General features: G+C 33.3%; 1 long non-coding RNA gene across 6 annotated transcripts; it reads left to right on the forward strand.

The window, feature by feature from the left end:
- The first annotated feature begins 209 nt into the window (after positions 1–209).
- Positions 210–12707, forward strand: LOC138311836 (uncharacterized). Of its 6 annotated transcripts, none has more exons than XR_011206761.1 (5): positions 253–267; positions 6528–6587; positions 7954–8094; positions 10057–10139; positions 12591–12707. It is a non-coding gene; the product is annotated as an uncharacterized lncRNA (long non-coding RNA). The 6 variants fall into 6 exon arrangements; XR_011206759.1 differs by lacking the exons at positions 253–267; positions 6528–6587 and adding exons at positions 4543–4825; positions 5739–5904; XR_011206756.1 differs by lacking the exon at positions 6528–6587 and having other exon boundaries at positions 210–267.
- The last annotated feature ends 10670 nt before the right edge of the window (positions 12708–23377 follow it).

Below are 23377 nucleotides of genomic sequence, written 5' to 3' on the forward strand. Positions count from 1 at the left end.
AATCATTAATTAGTTTGGTTTTCCTCTTCGATTGAAGTTTAAACTAAAAAATTGAACGATTAGTTTGGTCCTTTGATTTACATCAAAAGAACGGAATAACTGTACACTGTGTGACTTTGAAGTTAGAATTTTCAAAGGAGAAGAAGTTAGAATTTTCAAAGGAAGTTTCTGCAGACCTGTAAAATTATGCAAATAATTTGCAGATATTTGCAGATACGTTGTTGACACAAATAAGTAGGCCTAACGTTAAGCCTAATCGACGATGTGGTAAGTTAAGAACAGAGCACAGGAGTTTGACGTTCTGTCAATAATATATAGAATACATATATTAAAAAATACCCCTATATACTACGTCAAACTCCTGTGAACGGAGGCATGTCAGGGGTGTAAAAATCCACTAGCCCGACGCCCGGGGCTACCAAATTTTCAGCTTGGGCTAGTGGAAATTTTAGCCATACTAGCCCGGGGCTAGTGACTTTTTTTCAAAGATATCTCAAAACGAAAAACATCAATATTTAGTCATAATAACACTTTAAAACATTGCAATTCTATGTAATATTTGTATCTAACTTTAAATATTAATCTGGAGTCATGTTGTCTAATTTATTTACGACTGTAGACAGGTACAGTACTGGCTGGCGACATATTATCGTGAAAAAATAGCGATTTTTCTCGATTTTTTTCTAAACGTTGTATTTAAATTTAGATTTTTAGAGTTGTAAATAAGCTTTAGTCCACAACACTTTAAATAAATAAGCTTTAAGTGAATTAATATGATATTTTACAATAAATACAGCCCTTTGAAAAAAGTCGGTCAAATAGGTTTTCGTGTCATTTTACTGAACATATTATCGTGATTTTTTTCAAAAAAATATTAAAAATAGTTATGTGTGATGGAATAAATTAAATTTGGTATCAACATAAAGATAAACATTTGAACTATTCTTGAAAAAATAATTGATGTAAAAACTGCGTTTCAAACAAGAGAAAACGTGTATTGTTTATAACATTTCAAATCGTTAGATTACGCTGACAGGGGAAATGAAGAGGTCGCCATTTACCAATCTATTTCTGGCAAAATGACAAATATTTCTCACATGTCTGTATAAATTATTAGCATTCTATATAAATATAAAAGATATTTGTATGATTTCTGGTGGTGATTAATTCTTTAAACAATAAAATAGCAAATCAAATCGGCATTGTTTACTACCTTGTATTTTGTCGTCTGGTCAAAAGCGCTTGAGTGACCCAGATAAGCGTTCTTTTCTAAGATTGAATTACCTCCCTTATAACATTCGTTTTTTGAACGCAGTTGTCTGTCATCAGAGGAAGCAGACGATATATAAATCGGGACTATTATCTTAGAATAAAGCCGATATCATGCATTCCCCTGGGCTTATGTTGTACATGTGAGGTAAGATTTACTGAAATTTGGTATTTTTATGTTAAAAATTAAATTTTCTTCTAAATTTGAAAATATTGTTGGTAATTTTGGTAGGTGTCATCTTTCTAAACACAAAACCGTTTAAAAATCGCATTCAGTGTAACCCGCCAATCAAAATCACGATAATATGTTCTTCACGATAATATGTCGCCAACCAGTAGACCTCCCGATCACCACAGTGAATAGTGATGCATAGCATTTCATGTGAAAGTTACGTAATTTGCAACACAAGTTCTAGAAAAACAATATACAAACCATCAAATAAGTCATCTCAGCTATCAGATCAGTAAATTTTAATAGTTACAAAAACGATGTTAAAGAACTGGAATCTATTCCTCAAAAAGTCGGCAGCAAAGCCATGCCTGCAGCAGGCAGCCATATTTGTTATGGTTATTCTAATATCCGGGTCAAAGATCGGAAATCCAGAATCCGGTTTCAGGATTAAAAAAAATCTAAAAATTGTGTTCTAGAAATATCACAGATTAAAGTTTTCTTAATGTTTATTTTAATTTAAATAAAAAAAAAAGTAGATGCAAATAATAAAAAATACTCACTCAATTAAAAATATTTGAATTTATACAGTATAAAAATACTGGTATTATAAATTTTTCATTTTGTTTGGCTGGGCTAGTAGATATTTAGGCCGGGCTAGTGAGATTTTGGTGTCTACTAGCCCTGGGCTAGTGCTTTGAAATACATTTTTACACCCCTGCATGTCAAGATGCGCTCTTATTATACATGTAGCTTTAATTATGTTAGTTTGTTAACATGGATGGATACTGAAGTACATTTCCATTTAGCCATGGGTTTACATTTGTTACAGGAGAGGAGAAAATGTAGCAGCCAGATCAGTTTTGAACCCGGGACCCTCAGAACACTAGCCGAGTGCTCTACCTGATCACCGATGATCGACTAAGTCCAATCCCACTATACTCCTCCTCCTTTCTCGAAGTCTTTTTCCTCGAAGACATACGAGACCTTAAAACCACCACCACTGTGGGTTATTTAAAATAGTTGGGTGCCAATTCTGTAACAGGAGAGGAGAAAATGTAGCGGTCAGACCGGGATTCGAACCCGGGTCCCCCAAAATACTAGCCGAGTGCTCAACTGACTGAGCTACATTATGTACCTGGTCACCAATGAACGACTTAGTCCAATCTTACTACACATTTATGAATACAAATTAACCCGTGCACAGCCAAACTTTCCTCTATTAACAAAAAATAACCACAAATTATGAAGTTTTGTCAATGTACATACGTTTGGTACTTGCTGCAATAAATATAGTAGCAGGAGAGGAGAAAATGTATACTAGTGGGACCCTACCAGTAGTCGTGAAGGAGCAGTTAGTCTTGATCTGGAAAAAAAAGAATCGTTTGCATATCATGAAATACACTGTTTCTACATAAACTAAACAACATCTGACATCATGAAATATTTGTCAGCAGCTCCAGACATTCAGAAATCTGGATGCAGAGTAGGATATGCACACAAACTATTGTTCAGTCACGACTACTGGTTGGGTTCCAAGTAGCGGGTGTCCATATTTCGCCGTGGTCCAAATTTCACCATTTTATTATAACTACTGATATTTGGGTAACTATGACCTTACGTGATCAGCACGTATCATTAAGAAATAAAGATAATCTTTATAGCGATATTCAAACAATAAAATTTATTCTGCATCGGCAGTCAGACCTTTATTCCAGGACGTTTCTTAGGAAGGTGACAAAAAATGTTGTTAATTGTGTCCGATTCCGCATATTGTTGTATGAGGGCTGTTCCAGCAAAACATATATGGCACCCAGGGAAGGCACTTTAAAAAATAGTATGTGCCATGGTGGGTTCAAAACAAAATCAATTCTGTGCCAGGGTGACGTTTTAATAAAATCACTTCTGTGGGTGGGTCGATCTGAAGCATTTGTAACCTCTTGAAATAAAATGCAAAATTTGTGTTTTATAATGTTCCTGTCAGTCATCCTGACTACAAAAATAACTATTTATTTAAAACATATTATATTCAATCAAACTTGGCAATGGTACAGAGAAACAGTTTTGGTAAAATACATTTGTCATCAATAGATCTTTATTTAGATTCACTGGTATTAAGTCGAGGAAAAAGTGGCATTTCACAAGCTAAGTGTGAATGTCCAGATGTCTACGCATACTCTTGCATTACCCTTGTGCAACACTTCGGTATCTTTAACAGATTTTTCCACTAGTTCTAGGAAGATTGTACCTTTGTACAAATTTAGTTATAGATGCAGCACATCAAACAATAGTTCACTGCACCATAAACAGCGCAATTTTGTCCAAGGACTATTCGGTGATGCTAGAAATTAAAATATGTAAATAAAAATAGATGTTGGAACAAAACAAAAAATTAAATCGCTTCTATGCCATAGTTTCGTTCACAAAAAAAGAGATATGTGGAGGGGTCAACAAAATTGAAAATCGCTTCTATCTGTGGGTCTCCCAATTTCAAAGTGCCTTCCCCCCCTACCATATATGTTTTTCTGGAACAGCCCTGAGTAGCTTTTTTAATAATCAGATAATAGTGCAAGAACATAAATTTCAATAATATTAGGTTAATGTTTACATTAAAATCGTCTTTTATTTACCAAAATGGCAAAATATGATATCTTGAATTGTGAGGTATTGGAACCCCATTCATACAAAAAAGATTTAGACTATTTATTAATTTGATCCCCTTTCACAATGGAAAACCCATGTGATAAATTCCATAGCAATTGGTTATCACATATTTCTACACACTCCATTGTGTAAACACCTATGGAGCCTCCGATTGGTCAGCTCTTAAGCTCCGATTGGCTCTCAACTTTCACATTTTAAATAAATACTGTTTAACAGGTAGTTGCTTATTTAAAGTATTAAATAGTAGAATCTGAATATTGGCTCTATTTAGGCACTATATTTTATGGCGTAAAGATATATCACTACACATTGTATGGTGGTAAGTTAAATTCTCTGAATGAAGACGAGAAAATGGTCACCACGGTATAAATATAGACTAGAGTTAAAGTTATGGGATAAATAATTTCCTCAATGCGTGACTCGCTAAAGTTTGTGTCTTTTCAAAATTTGAAAATTAAGTAACGCAAATTTGATAAACATATGATAAAGAACAGTCACGCATTGGGAAACCTCTATATTATATCTCTTATACAGACAATAAAAATGTGCTCTGTGAAAATCAAGTAAAAAATGGAGACATATGGACACCTGCAACTGCTATAGCGGCCAGACTGGGATTCAAACCCAGGACCACGGACCACAGTAGCCGATGATGGACCCAGTCCAATCCCGCTACACTGTGAAATAGTTGACAACGTATCAACCTCATATTTTTAAAATTTGGTAATGACCACAAATTTACCAGTATATATAGTTTCAATAGATACCATAGGAAGATAGTCTAATACCTATATTTAAATTATTAACTCATTTTGGGGGTCTCTGCATTAACATAGTTTAAGCCAGACAAGGTAAACCGTGGTAATGACGATTTAATCCACAAGATGGAACCGCCATTTTGTAAACCGTGGTAATGACGATTTAATCCACAAGATGGAACAGCCATTTTGACAGTGATCAGTTGATGTAATCATGTCAACATTAGAGACATATCATAATGGTCACGTTTTAGGTGTCAGTTATATATACCCCCATAGACTTTTTTTTAAATCTGGTACACATACAGACTCGTGACATAAAGGGGAGTTCAGTAAACTTAGTATAGGGTTCTACAATGTCCACTAAATGAAGTTATAAATTTTTGCAGCGTTAGGTATAAGTTGTCCACTCTGGCGACAGTTCTTGTTTGAATTATAGATAGCCCATACACCTGTGTTCTAGGTTTTTCATTGACACCTCCATATGAAATGTAAATCCATGATCACACCTAGGAATTTATATATGCATGTACACTTATTATGTTGTACATATTTGTGAAACATATAAATTGACTCATTCAGCAACAAAAATGGATCCAAGAATTACTTCAACTAAAGGTTTATTCTTGAAATTTATTCCAGTCAAATAGGAAATTGCAGCGTGTACATGTAGCGAACAGGCAAACTGTAGATCTAATGTACAGTATAGGCAGGGAAAGAAATATCCCAGGTCCGATTGGCCGAGACCAGTAAAATATGCTCCCGGGCTATATGAACTTGCCCGGTTTTAATGTTAATTAACCTGTTTTGGGTAAAATTAGATTGAAATCTTAAATTCGGGCAAGTGGTTTTCAAAATAAGTTTCTTGCCTTTAATAGGTATAAGCTGTATATATATGGTAGGCCTACCTTGTGAAGCCGTGGACTAGTATGACATCACAAATCCACGTGATGGCCGGGCGCCTAGCTCATCATATCTGAACCGTAGTCGACACTACCCTTACATTACGACCAAGCTCGCGCTAAACGTTTCACGATTTGTTGGGTGGGAATTTTTCTATATATCTCTTAAAGCAATTTTCTGATGTATTATGAACAAAAATTTTGGCTGCACAAATCCTTTAATACAAGTTTTTTTGCTTCATTCTCGGACTTCTACTTTCATCTCCGTGTTAATCTACTATAGCTTGAATTGAGAAGATAAGCCAGGTCCATTTAAAAAAAAACCCAAACAAATGGCATTTTTTCTCTATCAATAACTTGAGCAGAGAAATTAGTAGTTTTCTTCAGTCTGTTACAAAAGCTACTTACACTACACCATGCAATACCATCATGGAAAAGTTTGAGCTTCTCATTTTACTTCCAGATAAAAATATTTGAAATAATTAATTCATCCCAAAAAAACTCTAGTAGGCACTATGCCATATATGGAATGAAGTACTGATTGCGTATGAACCAAAAGCAGAAGAAATTATTTAATATGTATTTCTGTGCTAGTTAGACACATCTATAGACGATCAAACATCAGTTATTGTTCAAATGATGGTATCATTTATGCTCTAAATTTGGTTTTGAACTCCCTCTTGTTCCAAAATTATTTTTCTCGCATCATGCCATGTTTACCTTAAACAATTCAATACTTGCTCATCTTTAGTTTCTCTGTTTCAGAATAATACATTGTATTTGACAGTTCTGATCATCAATATCAGCAAAGCGATGGTTGTACATGTAAGCTTGAGGTGTTTCAAAACATGTAACAATATGTAAACAAGGAGGTTCAAACAGGAGATCCCAGAGGGATATTGAATTGGTGCCCATTAAAGAATGTTATAAATTGTCTCTGATAATGGAAAGAGGGATTTGTTCCAAGCTTTTCTCTTTTCCCTCTCACTTTCAAGTACTTAATGCACATATGGAAACTGAATTCCCATTTGATTAAGCTTGTAAGTTGCTAAGCAGAAACAGCCATTTTAATTGTCAAATCTAATATTGTTAATGTCTGTTTGGAATTTTTCCAAAAAGAATATGTAGAATAACCAAGAAGAACCTACAAATTTAATTTAGGAAGCTGAAACTAGATAACGTATTGACTGTATTAATCAACCAAAATATAAGTTCCTATACCATCCCTCTTCCCATTTTAAATGTTACGGTAAGTCCTCAATTAAGACACAAGTGTATCCTCATGCTACATGTAATGCCCGAAAAAAGTCCCCAGACCCAGTTGCTAAATATCAGATAAAACATTCCCTTTATTTAGACCTAAAAGTCCTTTTTTATTGCATGCCCCTGTTAAAATTTAAATGGCCTGCTAGCTAGTAGCTACACATAATCACTTAAAATCATCATTTTGGAAAAATGAGTAATTTTCTCATGAAAAAGCCTGGAGAATGTCTGTTAAGATTAAAGATGCTCCACCGCCGACAGAGCATAAATGTTACCCATCATTTGAACAATAACTGATGCATAATCATGTTGATATGTGTCTGTGTGTCTAACACGAAAATACATATAAAATAATTCATTTTGTTTTTGGTTCATGCACACTCAGTACAAAATGTACATCATTCCATATATATACGTCATAGTGACATGGATTTGTTTTTTTCAGGGTGCAATTAATTCAAGTCGGCTTTCGTCTGTGGTCCAGAGTCAATCTGTCTGTCCATTAACAATTCTTGTTACTGCTATTTCTTAGAAAGTGCTGAAGGGACCATTCTCAAATTTCACATATTATATTATGATACTGGTCGGTTAACAGGATGGCCTACAGGACGCCATCTTGGATTTTGATAGTTGAAATTTAAAAAGCAGAAAAAAGATCCCTCTTTCCAGCGTCAGATATAGATCATTCTTTGATGGGTGTCAAGAGGGATCTCTTGTAAATATCTTTATCTTGAAGTCAAAAAAAAAAAAGAAGCTCAAACTTTTCAATAATGGTAATGGTGTAAATTATCGGTAAGTAACTTTTGTAACTGAAGAAAATACTAGAGATGCTACATCGCTGAAAAAAGTTAATGTAAATCATAAGACATAGAACCTCCTTCAAGGTCTGAATTCTTTAACCTTTGGTGTTTTTTATATTGCTTTCTAGATTTCCAAGACCATGAGATATAAGCTAGTCTAGCTGACCAAGAATCTTGCATAGGATGAAGATATTTGCCTAAAATAAACACTTCCATGGAGAATATTTTTGCAACATTTCGGAATTCGCACCTGGATAACTATCACACTGGTATGTACACAACATGAAATTGTTTGTCTTTGCAGATATAACAGAGTTCATTGTCCTTTTGGGTAGGCTTTGATTGTGACATACCATATTTTCTCTGAGAAATATAATTGATGCACAAATGCATTACATAACAATGAATTTCTATACATGCATGTTCAGATATCTGTATGTATATACATGTGTATATATATATATATATATATATATATATAACTATGTTTCATGCATATATGAAATAGCCATAGTATATTTTGAGAAAGGATTATTAAGACACACATATTATCACTCAAATGTGCACTCTACTTAAATTTCTTGGATAATGTTGAAATTTCAAGATTGGTGTAAGAATTCATGTACGTGAATAGGTAAGTATTAAAGATGCTCCACTGCCAACAGATCATAAACGATACCCATCATTTGAACAATAACTGATTTATAATCAGTACTTAATTCCATATATAGGGTAATATTGCCATGTACTTTTTCCGGGATGCAATTAATTATATTTAGTATTTAATCTTGAAGTAAAATAAGAAGCTCAAACTTTTCAATGGTGGTAATGGTGTAAAGTAAGTATTGCATGACTTTTGTAACTAAAGAAAAAAATTATACTTATTTGTCTGCTCTTTTTATGTTGAAAGGGAATATACCATTTGTCAGGGCTGGAGCATCTTTAACCGATATATACTCAATTGTAAGTCAGTTGGCCGATTGTAACATAATCTATAGAAGTATTGTGTTAAATTTTTTTTTTTAGTGCACCATCTGTTAATAGTTGGTTATTCAAATTTCCTTTTGCAGTCTGTGACATTAATTTTTTTCACTGCTATTCATTTGGACTAGTAAACCCCAAAATTTTACTAGTCCTACGATTTAAAGATGCTCCACCGCCGACGAATGGTATTTCTTCTCTATCAAAAACAGGAGCAGACGAAATAGTATTTTTCTATAGTTGCAAAAGTTACTTACTTTACACCATTACCACCATTTAAAAGTTTGAGCTTCTTATTTTAAAAATATTTTAAAAATAATTTAATTGCATCCAGAAAAAATTCCGTGCCACTATGCCCTATATGGAATTAAGTACTGATTGTGCATTTAACAAAAGCAAAACACATTATTTTATATGCACTTTTGTGTTAATTAGACACGTAAAAACACGATTATACAACAGTTATTGTTCAAATGATGGGTATCGTTTATGCTCTGTCAGCGGACCGGTGGAGCATTTTTAATCACCAGTCCAAATTAAATATATACAGCCATTTTGCTTCAGCACATCAGTCATGATTAGTTTATGATTTTGGACTCAAATTCCAGTATAAAATGATGCATCTGGGCTGAATTAATTGGATACAGAATGCACTCAAAATGTATAGAAAAATGCAATTGACCACCGCTCTTGTAAATTTAGTATATTTACCAATTTTTATCACTTTGAAATGGTGAGCCACTAGACCTATCGGACTAGTTCATTACATTTGACACTTCAGAGGTAAAATTACTAGTTGTGGGCATCAGATTAGTGTTTAAAGTCACAGACTGCTTTTGTCTGTGATTGTGTAAAGACCTTTGATGTGCATATTGCTTAGCTGAGTCAATTTAATAACAGGGTGGGGCTCCTTCAAACCTGCTGATCAAAATTTTTAAAAGATTTTATCAAGATTCAAAGAACACAAAATTCCAACTAAGTCTCTATGTATCTGAGTGTGTGTAGTGTTATATGGTACACATGACTGTGTTTGCCAATAATGGTCCTTAATTGTAGAAATTCTAATTGCACAGTGCTTACATATATATACCTTTAACTATTAAAGTTTTTTTTAGCCTAACAGTCATTTTCACACGATGGTGTGCATTTTGAAAAATTAACTTCAATATTGTTTACTATGAATATAAAACTTTAATTGTTGCAGTAGTTGTATGATTTAGTACTTATATGTATTCATCTCTTTATTGTAGACAATCATGCGAATAGAAGCATTACAGTGATACATTCGATTAAAGGATGCAGGATAAAGACTCACAAAGACTGCCTTTTAAAGGTACAATATTGTGCTCAATGTAGTATAGGTATAACTTAATTTTGAAGTAATAATGATAGATAGCCATGAGCCATGCATATTATTCATGTGCCTGTACTTTTCCCCATAATGATAAGTGAGATTTCTACTATTTTTGGTTGAAGGTTAGTCATATTTACATTAATATGACAGGGTCAACTCCAAATATTAAAGTGATGAAATGGGAATCTGTTTTGTATTTACGAATAAGACTTTATAGGTGAAGCCACAAAATCATGTATTGTACTTGCTTTAATGATACAGTAGAATTTACCATTGATTAGGTCAATTGACATATACACTGATAGGATACTTTTGTTTGAGGAGTTTGTTTGTCCCATACAAATATTTAGGACATTTTTCATTTTCATTTCCATATAGGGACTTTTTTATTGTATACCATCAATATCTTGTCTCAGATTTACTTTGACAATAATGTACTGAATGTAGTTTGAATTTCCGAGGGGCGGTGGTGGCCAAGTGGCCAAATGTCTCAACATATTACCACAACCCCTCCATCTGGGCCGCGAGTTCAAATCCATGTGGGGTAGTTGCCAGGTACTGACTGTTGGTCAGTGGGTTTTCTCCGGGTAGTCCGGTTTTCCTCCACAAACAAACCTGGCACGTCCTTACATGACCCTGGACATTAAACTAACAAAATCCTAAACCTTTGAAATTCTGATGGTTGATGCCACATAAAATATTCAAAAGATCATCTGAGCATAACGCTAACCTAAAACCATGATACTTTTGATGTTCTTATAGGATAAAGCAATGAGGAAACAACGTTTTGAAAGCAGGATGACAAGCAAATCACTAGTAGATGTATAGAGTTTCATATTAAGATTTTTTTTCCATTTTACCGACTTGCTTATCTGTACTGTTATGTATTTCATTAGACTGATTTTGATCTGAAGTGAAAAAAGACACCAAAAATGAGCAGATGTTATAATGTTGTACATAGAGTTTATATTAAGAATGTACTCCTCTGAGAAGTCAAAATTTTCTTGCATTAAACTTTTTTTTCTCATACAGATTTTTGGAAATAGGAGTTCATACTTAGAAGAAAATGGAAGAAAAAAACAGATGTCTGTGTGCTTGTTTTTGAGCTATTGTCACTCAAAGATTCCTAATTGACAAAATATTGGATTTTATGGGAATTTTGTCGTTTTGACCATATACACCAGAGATTAATGCCTTAATTTCCTAATGAGATGTTGGATATGTATGGATGTTTGTAGAATTTATTTTCCAGTGGTATTCTTTAGAGAAATAGCAGTGATGATTAGTAAGACTCATATTTTTTCTCCGAATAACGACATATGCTACCCCTACCCCTTAATTTTGAGCAACAAAATGCACCATTTTCAGCCATTATTGCCAGATTTAACTTTTTTTTTAAAAGTTGTAGTATTAAACTTTTGGAAATATTTTGCATATCAATAGGGAAAAAGATTGCTCTTTCTAAATCAGGCAGAAAAGTGGGGATGTGTGTGCTTACTTTTTTGCCCCATTTCAATATCAGTTATTTTTCAATATTTTAGAGTAAAAATAAAAGTGCTAAGATTACCATTTAATGTTAACATTGAGTGACAAAAACGTATCATTTCACACAGTAATGCTTAAAGATGCTCCACCGCCGATAGAGCAAAAACGTTACTCGTCATTTGAACTTTAATTGGTGTTTGATCATGTATATACATGTCTAATTAACACAAAAAATAATATAAAATAATTCATATTGCTTTTGGTGTATGCACAATCAGTACTTCATTCCATATAGGACATAGTGCCACGGAATTTTTTTGGGATGCTATAAATTATTTTAAATATTTCTATATTGAAGAAAAAGTAGAAGCTCAAACTATTCAATGGTGGTAATGGTGTAAAGAAAGTTACTTTTGTAACTGAAGAAAAATACTATTTCGTCTGCTCCTGTTTTGTATTGAGAAAAAATACTATTTGTCAACGGTGGAGCATCTTTAATGTTTTAATTACCACAAAGCTTGTAAAAAATTACAGCAAAAATTAGCTCGATACAGCTAAAAATACTGGCGCAGTGATGATTGAAGTAAAAACAATTTCAGAAAAAAATTGTAAAACTTCGGCGCTACTCAAAGCGAAGAAAAAAAAAGAAAAAAACATTTTCAAAATGGCCACCAAATGTGTCAATTTCTTAAAATCCCTGTATAAAAAATCTACTTAGAATAGAAATGTAATTTTTTGACAAAATTAGCAACTGGCAATTTGTTACAGATATTGATAGATTTTAATTGAAAATATCATAATTTCTTTGATCTATGTCAAAACGAGAATTCAATGAGACTGAAACCTCAGAAGAATACATCCTTTATGGAATATGGATTATGTGTTGAAATGTCAACTACCAAAATTACTTTTCATTGGTTTTAAATTTGACTTATATATTTGCAGATAGTGCTTAATAGTCATCAGAATACAGAACTTGAGTAGCATCAATATACAACGCTGGAGTGACATCAATATATACACAACGCTGGAGTGACATCAATATATATACAATGCTGGAGTGACATCAATATACAACGCTGGAGTGACATCATATATACAACGCTGGAGTGACATCAATATACAACGCTGGAGTGACATCAATAATATACAACGCTGGAGTGACATCAATATACAACGCTGGAGTGACATCAATATACAACGCTGGAGTGACATCAATCAACAACGCTGGGAGTACATACAAGTGATACATCAATACAACGCTGGAGTGACATCAATAACAACGCTGGAGTATGCTGAGTATCTACAACGCTGGAGTGACATCAATACACAACGCTGGAGTGACATCAATAACAACGCTGGAGGGACATCAATATACAACGCTGGAGTGACATCAATACACAACGCTGGAGTGACATCAATATACAACGCTGGAGTGACATCAATATACAACGCTGGAGTGACATCAATATACAACGCTGGAGTGACATCAATACACAACGCTGGAGTGACATCAATACACAACGCTGGAGTGACATCAATATACAACGCTGGAGTGACATCAATATACAACGCTGGAGTGACATCAATACACAACGCTGGAGTGACATCAATACACAACGCTGGAGTGACATCAATATACAACGCTGGAGTGACATCAATACACAACGCTGGAGTGACATCAATACACAACGCTGGAGTGACATCAATACACAACGCTGGAGTGACATCAATATACAACGCTGGAGTGACATCAATACACAACGCTGGAGTGACATCAATATACTACGCTGGAATGACATCAATTTTATAAAAAGAAAAAGAGATTGTTTCCCCAATATTGCACTATTGGATATGTGGGTATCAGGAAATTGTGGTGATTTCGTACCAATTGCGTCTATTTTCATATGAACATTTGACACTAAGCCTTGTGTAAAACTCAAATCATGCTCATCTGAAGGTTTACATTACAACATAGTGCTTATACACTCTTCAATTCGTCTAGACGCTTGAAATTTGAAATGATATGAGTGACAACCACACACAAGGGAATTATTTTAACAAATTGGCTAAGATATTTTTGCATGTGATCAGCTAACTTTATACTTTCGTTTATCATGGTGTTGGAAAATTCTGACAAACTCCATTACAGATTTCTTTCTCGATTAATTGATAAAACACCTCAAACCAACACTACTCGACGAACTCGCTTAATCGGAACACCACTAACTGAAATTATAAAATCAAAATTTTTGTTTCTTTAATTCAAGGGCTTCTGTTTAATTTAAGGTGTTTGCATGTACATGGGGCCTAAAAGCCAAAATATGACCATATCCATATTATCTCAATGTATACATATAGTATAGCTACATTACATTGATATATTAACAACATTTGAAATATACCGATCAACAAGAATTATTGCTTTGCCAGAGAAAACGTACCACATCAATATACCATAAATTAGGATATTTTGGCTTATTTAGCATTTAACATAAATGCGCAAAAATATAATGCAAAAAATATTTGACTTCTTGTGTATAATGATTGATACATTTATAAGGATTGCTTCTATGCTTTCGGGAAAACCCATATATTTTTTTTCTAATAGGTCTTATTTTCTTATTGGGGTTCTCATACTATTTTTGAGACATTTTAGCTTGGAATATATATTATCTCAATCTGATTAAAATCATATCTTCGATTACGGATTTACATTATCTGTGCAAATTTGCAGAAAACTGAAAATAGTAAAAATTATTAATTTGTGTTTTACTAAGATAGGTCTGATTTGAATATATTAGATATGCTCTGATTTTCCAATATTTTCAATATGGTCATTTGATGTTTAATATACAATGTACATGAATAGCATATTGACTCTGCGTTTCCAATGACGTTGGTCATTATTTATTTTACTCAGGCGATTTAACGCCATATGGACCCCAATAAAGGTCCGTAATTATCCCCCGCCCAACGAAGTTGGCGGGGGATATACAAATGGGTTCCGTCCGTCCGTCTGTCCGTCCGTACGAATGGTTTCCGGAGCATAACTCTAAAACCAGTAGAGATATTTCCACGAAACTTCATACACACATTGGTCTTATGGTCTAGTAGTGCCTTTTGCTATTTTTGGGTTTTCATTTTTTGCATTTTTTCCGTAACCATGGAAACATTGCTGAAAATATCATATTTTTGTACCAGGTTCGTTTCCGGAGCATAACTCTAAAACCAGAAGAGATATTTCCACGAAACTTCATAGACACATTGGTCTTATGGTCTAGTAGTGCCTTTTGCTATTTTAAGGTTTTCACTTTTTGTACTTTTTTCTGTAACCATGGAAACATTGCTGGAAATGGCAGATTTTTGTGTAAGAATCGTTTCCGGAGCACAACTCTAAAACCAGCAGAGATATTTCCATGCAACTTTATAGACACATTGTTCTTATGGTCTAGTAGTGCCTTTTGCTATTTTTAGGTTTTCACTTTTTGTGCTTTTTTCTGTAACCATAGAAACATTGCTGAAAATATCATATTTTTGTAGCAGGTTCATTTCCGGAGCATAACTCTAAAACCAGCAGAGATATTTCCACGAAACTTCATAGACACATTTTCTTTTTATGGTCTAGTAGTGCCTTTTGCTATTTTTAGGTTTTCATTTTTTGCACTTTTTCCGTAACCATGGAAACATTGCTGAAAATATCATATTTTTGTACCAGGTTCGTTTCCGCAGCATAACTGGAAAACCGGTTGAGATATATGCACCGAACTCCATAAGCACATTAGTCTTATGGTCTAGTAGTGCCTTTTGCTATTTTAAGGTTTTCACTTTTTGTGCTTTTTTCTGTAACCATAGAAAAATTGCTGAAAATATCATATTTTTGTAGCAGGTTCATTTCCGGAGCATAACTCTAAAACCAGCAGAGATATTTCCTCGAAACTTCATAGACACATTCTTTTTATGGTCTAGTAGTGCCTTTTGCTATTTTTAGGTTTTCATTTTTTGCACTTTTTCCGTTACCATGGAAACATTGCTGAAAATATCATGGTAAATGGTAAATGTTACTTTGCAAAACTCCACCCATCTTTGTGTATATAGTCTAATATAAATGTCAAGGCTGTATACCTCATTCAACAATTGCAGCCCCGCTCTACTTTAATTATACTTCATCTTTCTTTAGCTCAACTTCATTTTTCCTGTTTTTTTTCATACACATAAGTCTCCACAATCAAACTTACTTCAGCTTTGATATCTCCATTGGCGGGGGATCTGAATGACTATGTCGTTGTTGAACATATATTGATAAAAGTATAGATCAAAATACCAGTGTAATTTACTGTAGACAATGAATTGTATTCAGATGAATTAATTGTATTTATTACATTTTTGCAGTGAAATATAAGGTTTTGCGGTGAACATAAAGGCAATATACTTCATTCAAATGGAAGTATTAATTTTGTTATATTTATTCGCTTTTGACCAATCAGAATGCAGGATTAAAAGTGAAAATATCATTTTGATTGTTACATCATCAGTTTGTGATCGCAAATAACTCTGTAAAATACAATGGCTGAATAACCTTTGGCAAAACTAGTAAGTAACATGAAATATTACTTGGGGAGTTTTTAGTTCACCTGGTCCAAAGGATCAAGGTGATTTTATGTGATACTACATGTACAGTACATACAGTGTCTGGTGTTTGTCTGTCTTTCAACACTTACCTTAATTATTTATATATATAATGAGATGATTTTAACAAAATTTGACTGGTAGCACCAGTACCTACATATGTATATGGGATGGGGATTTTTAAAGTTACAAGTACGGTGGATGGTTAGGCTGACATACCAGAAGCTTGAAATGTGTGGTCAAAAAGGGTATATTTTCGCTTTTCCAATTAAAGGATTTCTTATCTGAAACTAAGTATTGGATAACATTCATATTGTGTTGTACGCATAACATCTTTATATGGTATGTGAATTCAACATTGTACGAACAAGTAGGTTGACCCCTGGGGAACACATGGATGGTGCTAAAAAGGGGTCTATTTGGTCATATTATATAAGATATATGTGCTATGGACCTCTTGGTTTGTAGCTTTCAAATTATTTTGCGTATAACAAATCATTTGTATTAGTCATGGTAACAATTATTGGTAACAATAATGCATTAAATATATTTCATTATTTCACTGTCATGGTTTCAAAGCAGCATTGAAACTTTCAAAGATACAAATTTTCCATACAATGAAAATGTTTTGCTACACAACTTTATAATTATTTGTGCTTTGTATGTAAAGAGATTTGCAGTCAAATCGGATATCATCTGGAATAGATGTAGTGTTTATATTGTCTCGTAATGTGTTTAATATATATGTATATATAGTAAAAAAAATCATGTCCAAATTGAGTGTATAAGATATTTATATAATCTGTAATTGTATTTGTAAGCAGGGTTTTATTGCTGTAATCACAGTCAATTTCTTTAATAAAAATCTGCTTAAATAAATTAATGTTATTTATAATCTCTTGCTTCAGATACCATCATCAACTGCATCTTAGATACATCTGTCCTAATGTACTGTACGTGTGTCCCACTGTCTATATATTACATTCCAAAAATAGATTGTGTTTCCTATAAATAACTGTTATTAAAATATGAATTTCAAGAAATACACATCACTGCATAATTATCAAGATCAGATGTCAAAAGTCTTTTGATAGTAATCTTCAGGTAATAATGTTCTCTACAAATATCAATAAATTGTCTCATCATACCCGATTTCTCCTCGGAAAAAAATTACACTGTTCTGACTTAGGTTGTATTTCATGGCTACCCATGCAATGTTACTTTGTGACATCAATATCAACATGAAATTAGTGTTTTCTCGGTATGTCATTTTTCAAAATTTTACTATAACTGAGGTTAGATAACAAGATTTGCATTTAAAATGTCTTACATCTCAATTTCACTGAGAAAATAATGATATTGGTGTTCAGCATTGGTAGCCATATGTAATACAGCTTCGGGTGGCACAAAGTGTATTGCATGTGGATAAGAAAAAGAGAAACACACCTTCTATGGGGTAAGACTGGTGATCTGCACCCTCAAGATAAGATTCTTAAGTTGTCAAACATTTGAACCATTGGCCATGGGTTGAGTTTCTCCTGTCTTGCCATAAAGAGTGTGACAGATTCTGTTTATATCCCTATCCTTTTTATTTACATAATGAGAGAGTCTAACATTCCATTATGAACCAAAAGGTGTCCAAATAACTCATTCAAATTTCGACTGATTATTTTAAATTTCAACTCACTTGTCAGAGATCATTCTTTACTTGAAACCATTCATCCCAAAGCGGTACAAAGTTCACTAATAATATTGGGTTAATAGGATGCCTTTACGACTACCTATTGAGTTTTACAAGTACAAAAGCATACTTTCATTCAAGGTCACATTAACAAATAGGATGAAATCTCAATATTTGTTTACCAATGACAAACATGCACATATAATTTTTTGATTTGTTTAATAGCTACCTATTTGTTCAATTAAGAATGAATGATCTTAGCTTCATTTAATATAACATATCAAAAAGACAAGAGGCCTATGGGCCTTAACAGTCATTTGAATATTGGCACAAAACAACGTTAAACAGTCACAGTATAAAGCAGTGGCTAACAATTAAGGCAATACAAGGAACTCTTTCATTAAAGCTGTAAGTTTCCGATATTTAATATATTCAATTACTTTGACCTTAAAAGTAGGTAAAGGTCATGCATTTGAAGACCTTGTTAGCCATTCATCCTAGTATGCTACAGACCCAATATCAGGTCTCTAGGCCTCTTGGGTATAAACAAGATAAGCATTTTTGTCACCTACGATCTTGAGTGAAGGTCAAGGTAATTCATTTGAACAAACTTTATAGTCCTTCATCCCAGCTGCTGCAGACTCAATATCAGGTCTACATGTATATATATGCCTCATAGTTATTCTCAAAAAGTTGTTTTAAGATTATAGCCTATTTGACCCTGTGATTTTAAATAAAGGTCAAGGTCATTAATTTGAACAAATTTGTTAGTCCTTCATTTCACCACTCTACATGCCCAGTGTCAGTACCTTGGGCCTTTCTGTTACTGGGAAGAAGTTTGAATGGAAAGTTTACGAACGACGACAGACGAAGCACGGTGACTATACATGTAGGTTATCCTAACCCGTCTGGTCAGATGACCTAATAAGCATTTTTAACAATCTCCTTTTGGCATACTGGAAAAACAGATTTGACATTAATTCAACCACTCTTCAATGATAGAGACATACAGATCTGATATTTTACCCGAAGCTTGCTTGAGTGAAATACTACCAAATTTGTGTAAATAAAATATTATTTTGACCTTGAGATTAGATATATTACCATCAGTATATAAATATTACGTATCCGTTTAGAAATTGATCACAAAGACCTATGGCGTAATGATATACACGGTTATCTTATTATGGGCATGAACCATGCGACCAGAAGCTATCGATCAGAACATATAGTTATCGCTTAAAGGCTGTGTCATCGATCATGTATGGTTGTTTCCCAGTATATTATTAACAGTCAAGTTACTATTTAGTAGAAATCAAATTGATCAGTTGATTTCCCGTACATGATATACATTGCATTTTACCCTAATATGAACATGTTCCCTTTTTGAATCTAGACTATTCTGAAAAGAATTTACGATTGTGATTGATATCGGAAACACCGTCTTTGGAGGATTTCTTTTTCGTATTGCGACATCTCTAATATTTGTTGTGGATCTTTGGTCTCTTTCTTTTTAAAACTTCAAGTTAATATGTATAAGAATACATATCATAATCCATTGATATTTCATGATAATTTTTTGATAGTTAAAATTCTTAGATTCTGTGCAGGATGAATGACGATGTCGCTATTTATGATAGTTCTAAAATTCTTAGATTCTGTGCAGGATGAATGACGATGTCGCTAGTTATATGATAGTTATAAAGATTCTTAGATTCTGTGCAGGATGAATGACGATGTCGCTATTTATGATAGTTCTAAAATTCTTAGATTCTGTGCAGGATGAATGACGATGTCGCTATTTATGATAGTTATAAAATTCTTAGATTCTGTGCAGGATGAATGACGATGTCGCTATTTATGATAGTTATAAAATTCTTAGATTCTGTGCAGGATGAATGACGATGTCGCTATTTATGATAGTTCTAAAATTCTTAGATTCTGTGCAGGATGAATGGCGATGTCGCTATTTATGATAGTTCTAAAATTCTTAGATTCTGTGCAGGATGAATGGCGATGTCGCTATTTATGATAGTTCTAAAATTCTTAGATTCTGTGCAGGATGAATGACGATGTCGCTATTTATGATAGTTCCTATTAAAATTCTTAGATTCTGTGCAGGATGAATGGCGATGTCGCTATTTATGATAGTTTCTAAATTCTTAGATTCTGTGCAGGATGAATGGCGATGTCGCTATTTATGATAGTTCTAAAATTCTTAGATTCTGTGCAGGATGAATGCGATGTCGCTATTTATGATAGTTCTAAAATTCTTAGATTCTGTGCAGTGAATGCGATGTCGCTATTTATGATAGTTCTAAATTCTTAGATTCTGTGCAGGATGAATGACGATGTCGCTATTTATGATAGTTTAAAATTCTTAGATTCTGTGCAGGATGAATGGCGATGTCGCTATTTATGATAGTTCTAAAATTCTTAGATTCTGTGCAGGATGAATGACGATGTCGCTATTTATGATAGTTCTAAAATTCTTAGATTCTGTGCAGGATGAATGACGATGTCGCTATTTATGATAGTTCTAAAATTCTTAGATTCTGTGCAGGATGAATGACGATGTCGCTATTTATGATAGTTCTAAAATTCTTAGATTCTGTGCAGGATGAATGGCGATGTCGCTATTTATGATAGTTCTTAAATTCTTAGATTCTGTGCAGGATGAATGACGATGTCGCTATTTATGATAGTTCTAAAATTCTTAGATTCTGTGCAGGATGAATGGCGATGTCGCTATTTATGATAGTTATAAAATTCTTAGATTCTGTGCAGGATGAATGGCGATGTCGCTATTTATGATAGTTCTAAAATTCTTAGATTCTGTGCAGGATGAATGGCGATGTCGCTATTTATGATAGTTTAAAATTCTTAGATTCTGTGCAGGATGAATGGCGATGTCGCTATTTATGATAGTTCTAAAATTCTTAGATTCTGTGCAGGATGAATGACGATGTCGCTATTTATGATAGTTCTAAAATTCTTAGATTCTGTGCAGGATGAATGACGATGTCGCTATTTATGATAGTTCTAAAATTCTTAGATTCTGTGCAGGATGAATGACGATGTCGCTATTTATGATAGTTCTAAAATTCTTAGATTCTGTGCAGGATGAATGTCGATGTCGCTATTTATGATAGTTCTAAAATTAATTTAGACATTATACATGCTGATAGCGCTAGCGCTAGGGCTATATTCGCAGATGAAATGTTCATTTACACATTTCATGGATGTTTGATGGTAGTTTTCATATTATAAAATTAGTATTCAGTGCACAAATTGCTGCATATGACGGCGACTTAACATTAATATATATTACATCTAGTTACTCATATCTTGCACAGGCTTTGATGAAAATTCTAGCATGCATTCATTAAAATAGTTTGTGTGATGAATGGTCATATCATCAATATTTGTTGGATATTCCAACATTCAACAACATATTGTTATATTTGATGAATAATTCAACATTTACCTACATGTATCATATATTTCCATTGAATTTATGCAAAGAGTACGCAAATTTCATGGTAATGCCAAATTAAATAATATGGTTTCTTATGTTTGGAATGTTTGATCCACGTACTTTGGTGTTAAGTTAAGTCTAATCTTTCTTTATTAAGATGATTTTAACATTTACTCAAAACAGGAAATAGAAACAAACTTGTGTCTTGGACATTTATGAAAGTCTATAACCTTGGTGTAAAGTTTGATAAGGATTCCATTAAATTCACATTGTGTTTGTGATGAATGACTTATCACTTATACTTGATAACGTTTCTAGCACTCGCCTATTTAACTCTCACACCAACGTAATTATATTGTTTTTTATGCTATTTCAAGAAATTAGAAAAATCCAATATCATTTTACTTTCTGTAAATTATAAAATAACGTTTCATAGGTATATATATGGTGACTGTTTGACGAATGGCGACTTCGACTATTCCGTTAATAATGCGTATATTTAATGGTTTAAAATTCATTGATTTTATTAAGAATTCAACATGTTTTGACGAAAACTATCAGAACCAAAATGTTATTGTTTGATATTCTAACTATCGTTTTGATATTGTGTTTGAAGAGTGGTTCGTGTGAAATCGATGATATTAATTTCAATCAACGGATAAATGATCATTTACATCGATATTTGTTGAATATCCCAACATCCATTTAGATCTAATGTATTACGACTGGTTAATTAATGTGTATTTTGATTAAGGCTTTATGAATTTAACAATAATAATAAATCTACACCTATCTAAAGAATATTTCAGTACACAAGTGTTCAAATGGAATCTATGGGTCTATACAGATGCTAGAGCTTTGCAGACAATCTGTATAAATATGAGAAAGTTAACACTTACTATATGGTTTTTGTAGTTAAAATAACGATATATAACCATGTTATTTGATCACAGGCATTCGATGTCGATTCTAAAATTGATATCATTTCTTTTAGTGCCAAATTTGTTGTTTGTATTTTTAAAACCTTTTTGAATTTTGCAGACATTAATTAAGATTATGTGTATGATGAGTGAATGCAATTCAGAGGATCTTACATGTGTGGCTATCTATATAAAATTTATAAACGATTTAAAAAATTTGATATGTATAGAATTATTTAACGAGTTTGATGAATTGCACATTACATAGTCACGAGTGAATGATTCTATTTATCACATAACTTTTATTAATAGAAATAGAAATTCGTCCCTATATAAGACAGTAGAAATCCGGCTTAGTTGTGACGTTTCCGTCTACTGAAAGAATCATGCAACGTCGTATATAGATTATGACGTTAAAACTACGTGACGTCATAAGTGTTATTACACGTGTCTTACGATATTTATGACATGACTGGACGGGCCAGTTATGAGATAAATTTACATTAAAAGCTCAATATTAGGTCTTTAGACTCTTAGTAATTGGAAAGAAGTTGTTTTAAAGATTTTAGCCTTTTTGACCATGTGACCTTGAATGGAGGTCAAGGTCATTCATTTGAACAAATTTTATAGTTCTTCATGCCAGCATGCTGCATGCCCAACAAGAGTACCACGAACCTTTCAGTTATTGAGAAGAAGTCTTTTAAAGATTTTAGCCTTTTTGACCCCTGCAACCTTAATGAAGTTCTTGAAAAGGTAATTCATTTGAACAAACTTTGTAGCCCTTCAATGAGAACCCTGGGTCTTCCGGTTATTGAGAAGAAGTTGTTTGAATGAAAAGTTTACGCACGGTGCAGGGTGACGGAAAAAAACATGATGACTATAGGTCATCCTGACCCTTTGGGATCAGATGACATAAAAACAGACCACTCAGATCTCATCACCACCATAAGGTAGAGAGAGAAAGAGTTGCAGATGACATAAAGGCTGACATATTGTGCAGTATAAAAAACAAACACTGGAAAAG

The sequence above is a fragment of the Argopecten irradians genome, unplaced genomic scaffold (genome assembly GCF_041381155.1).
Source record: "Argopecten irradians isolate NY unplaced genomic scaffold, Ai_NY scaffold_0132, whole genome shotgun sequence".
Lineage (NCBI taxonomy): Eukaryota > Metazoa > Mollusca > Bivalvia > Pectinida > Pectinidae > Argopecten > Argopecten irradians.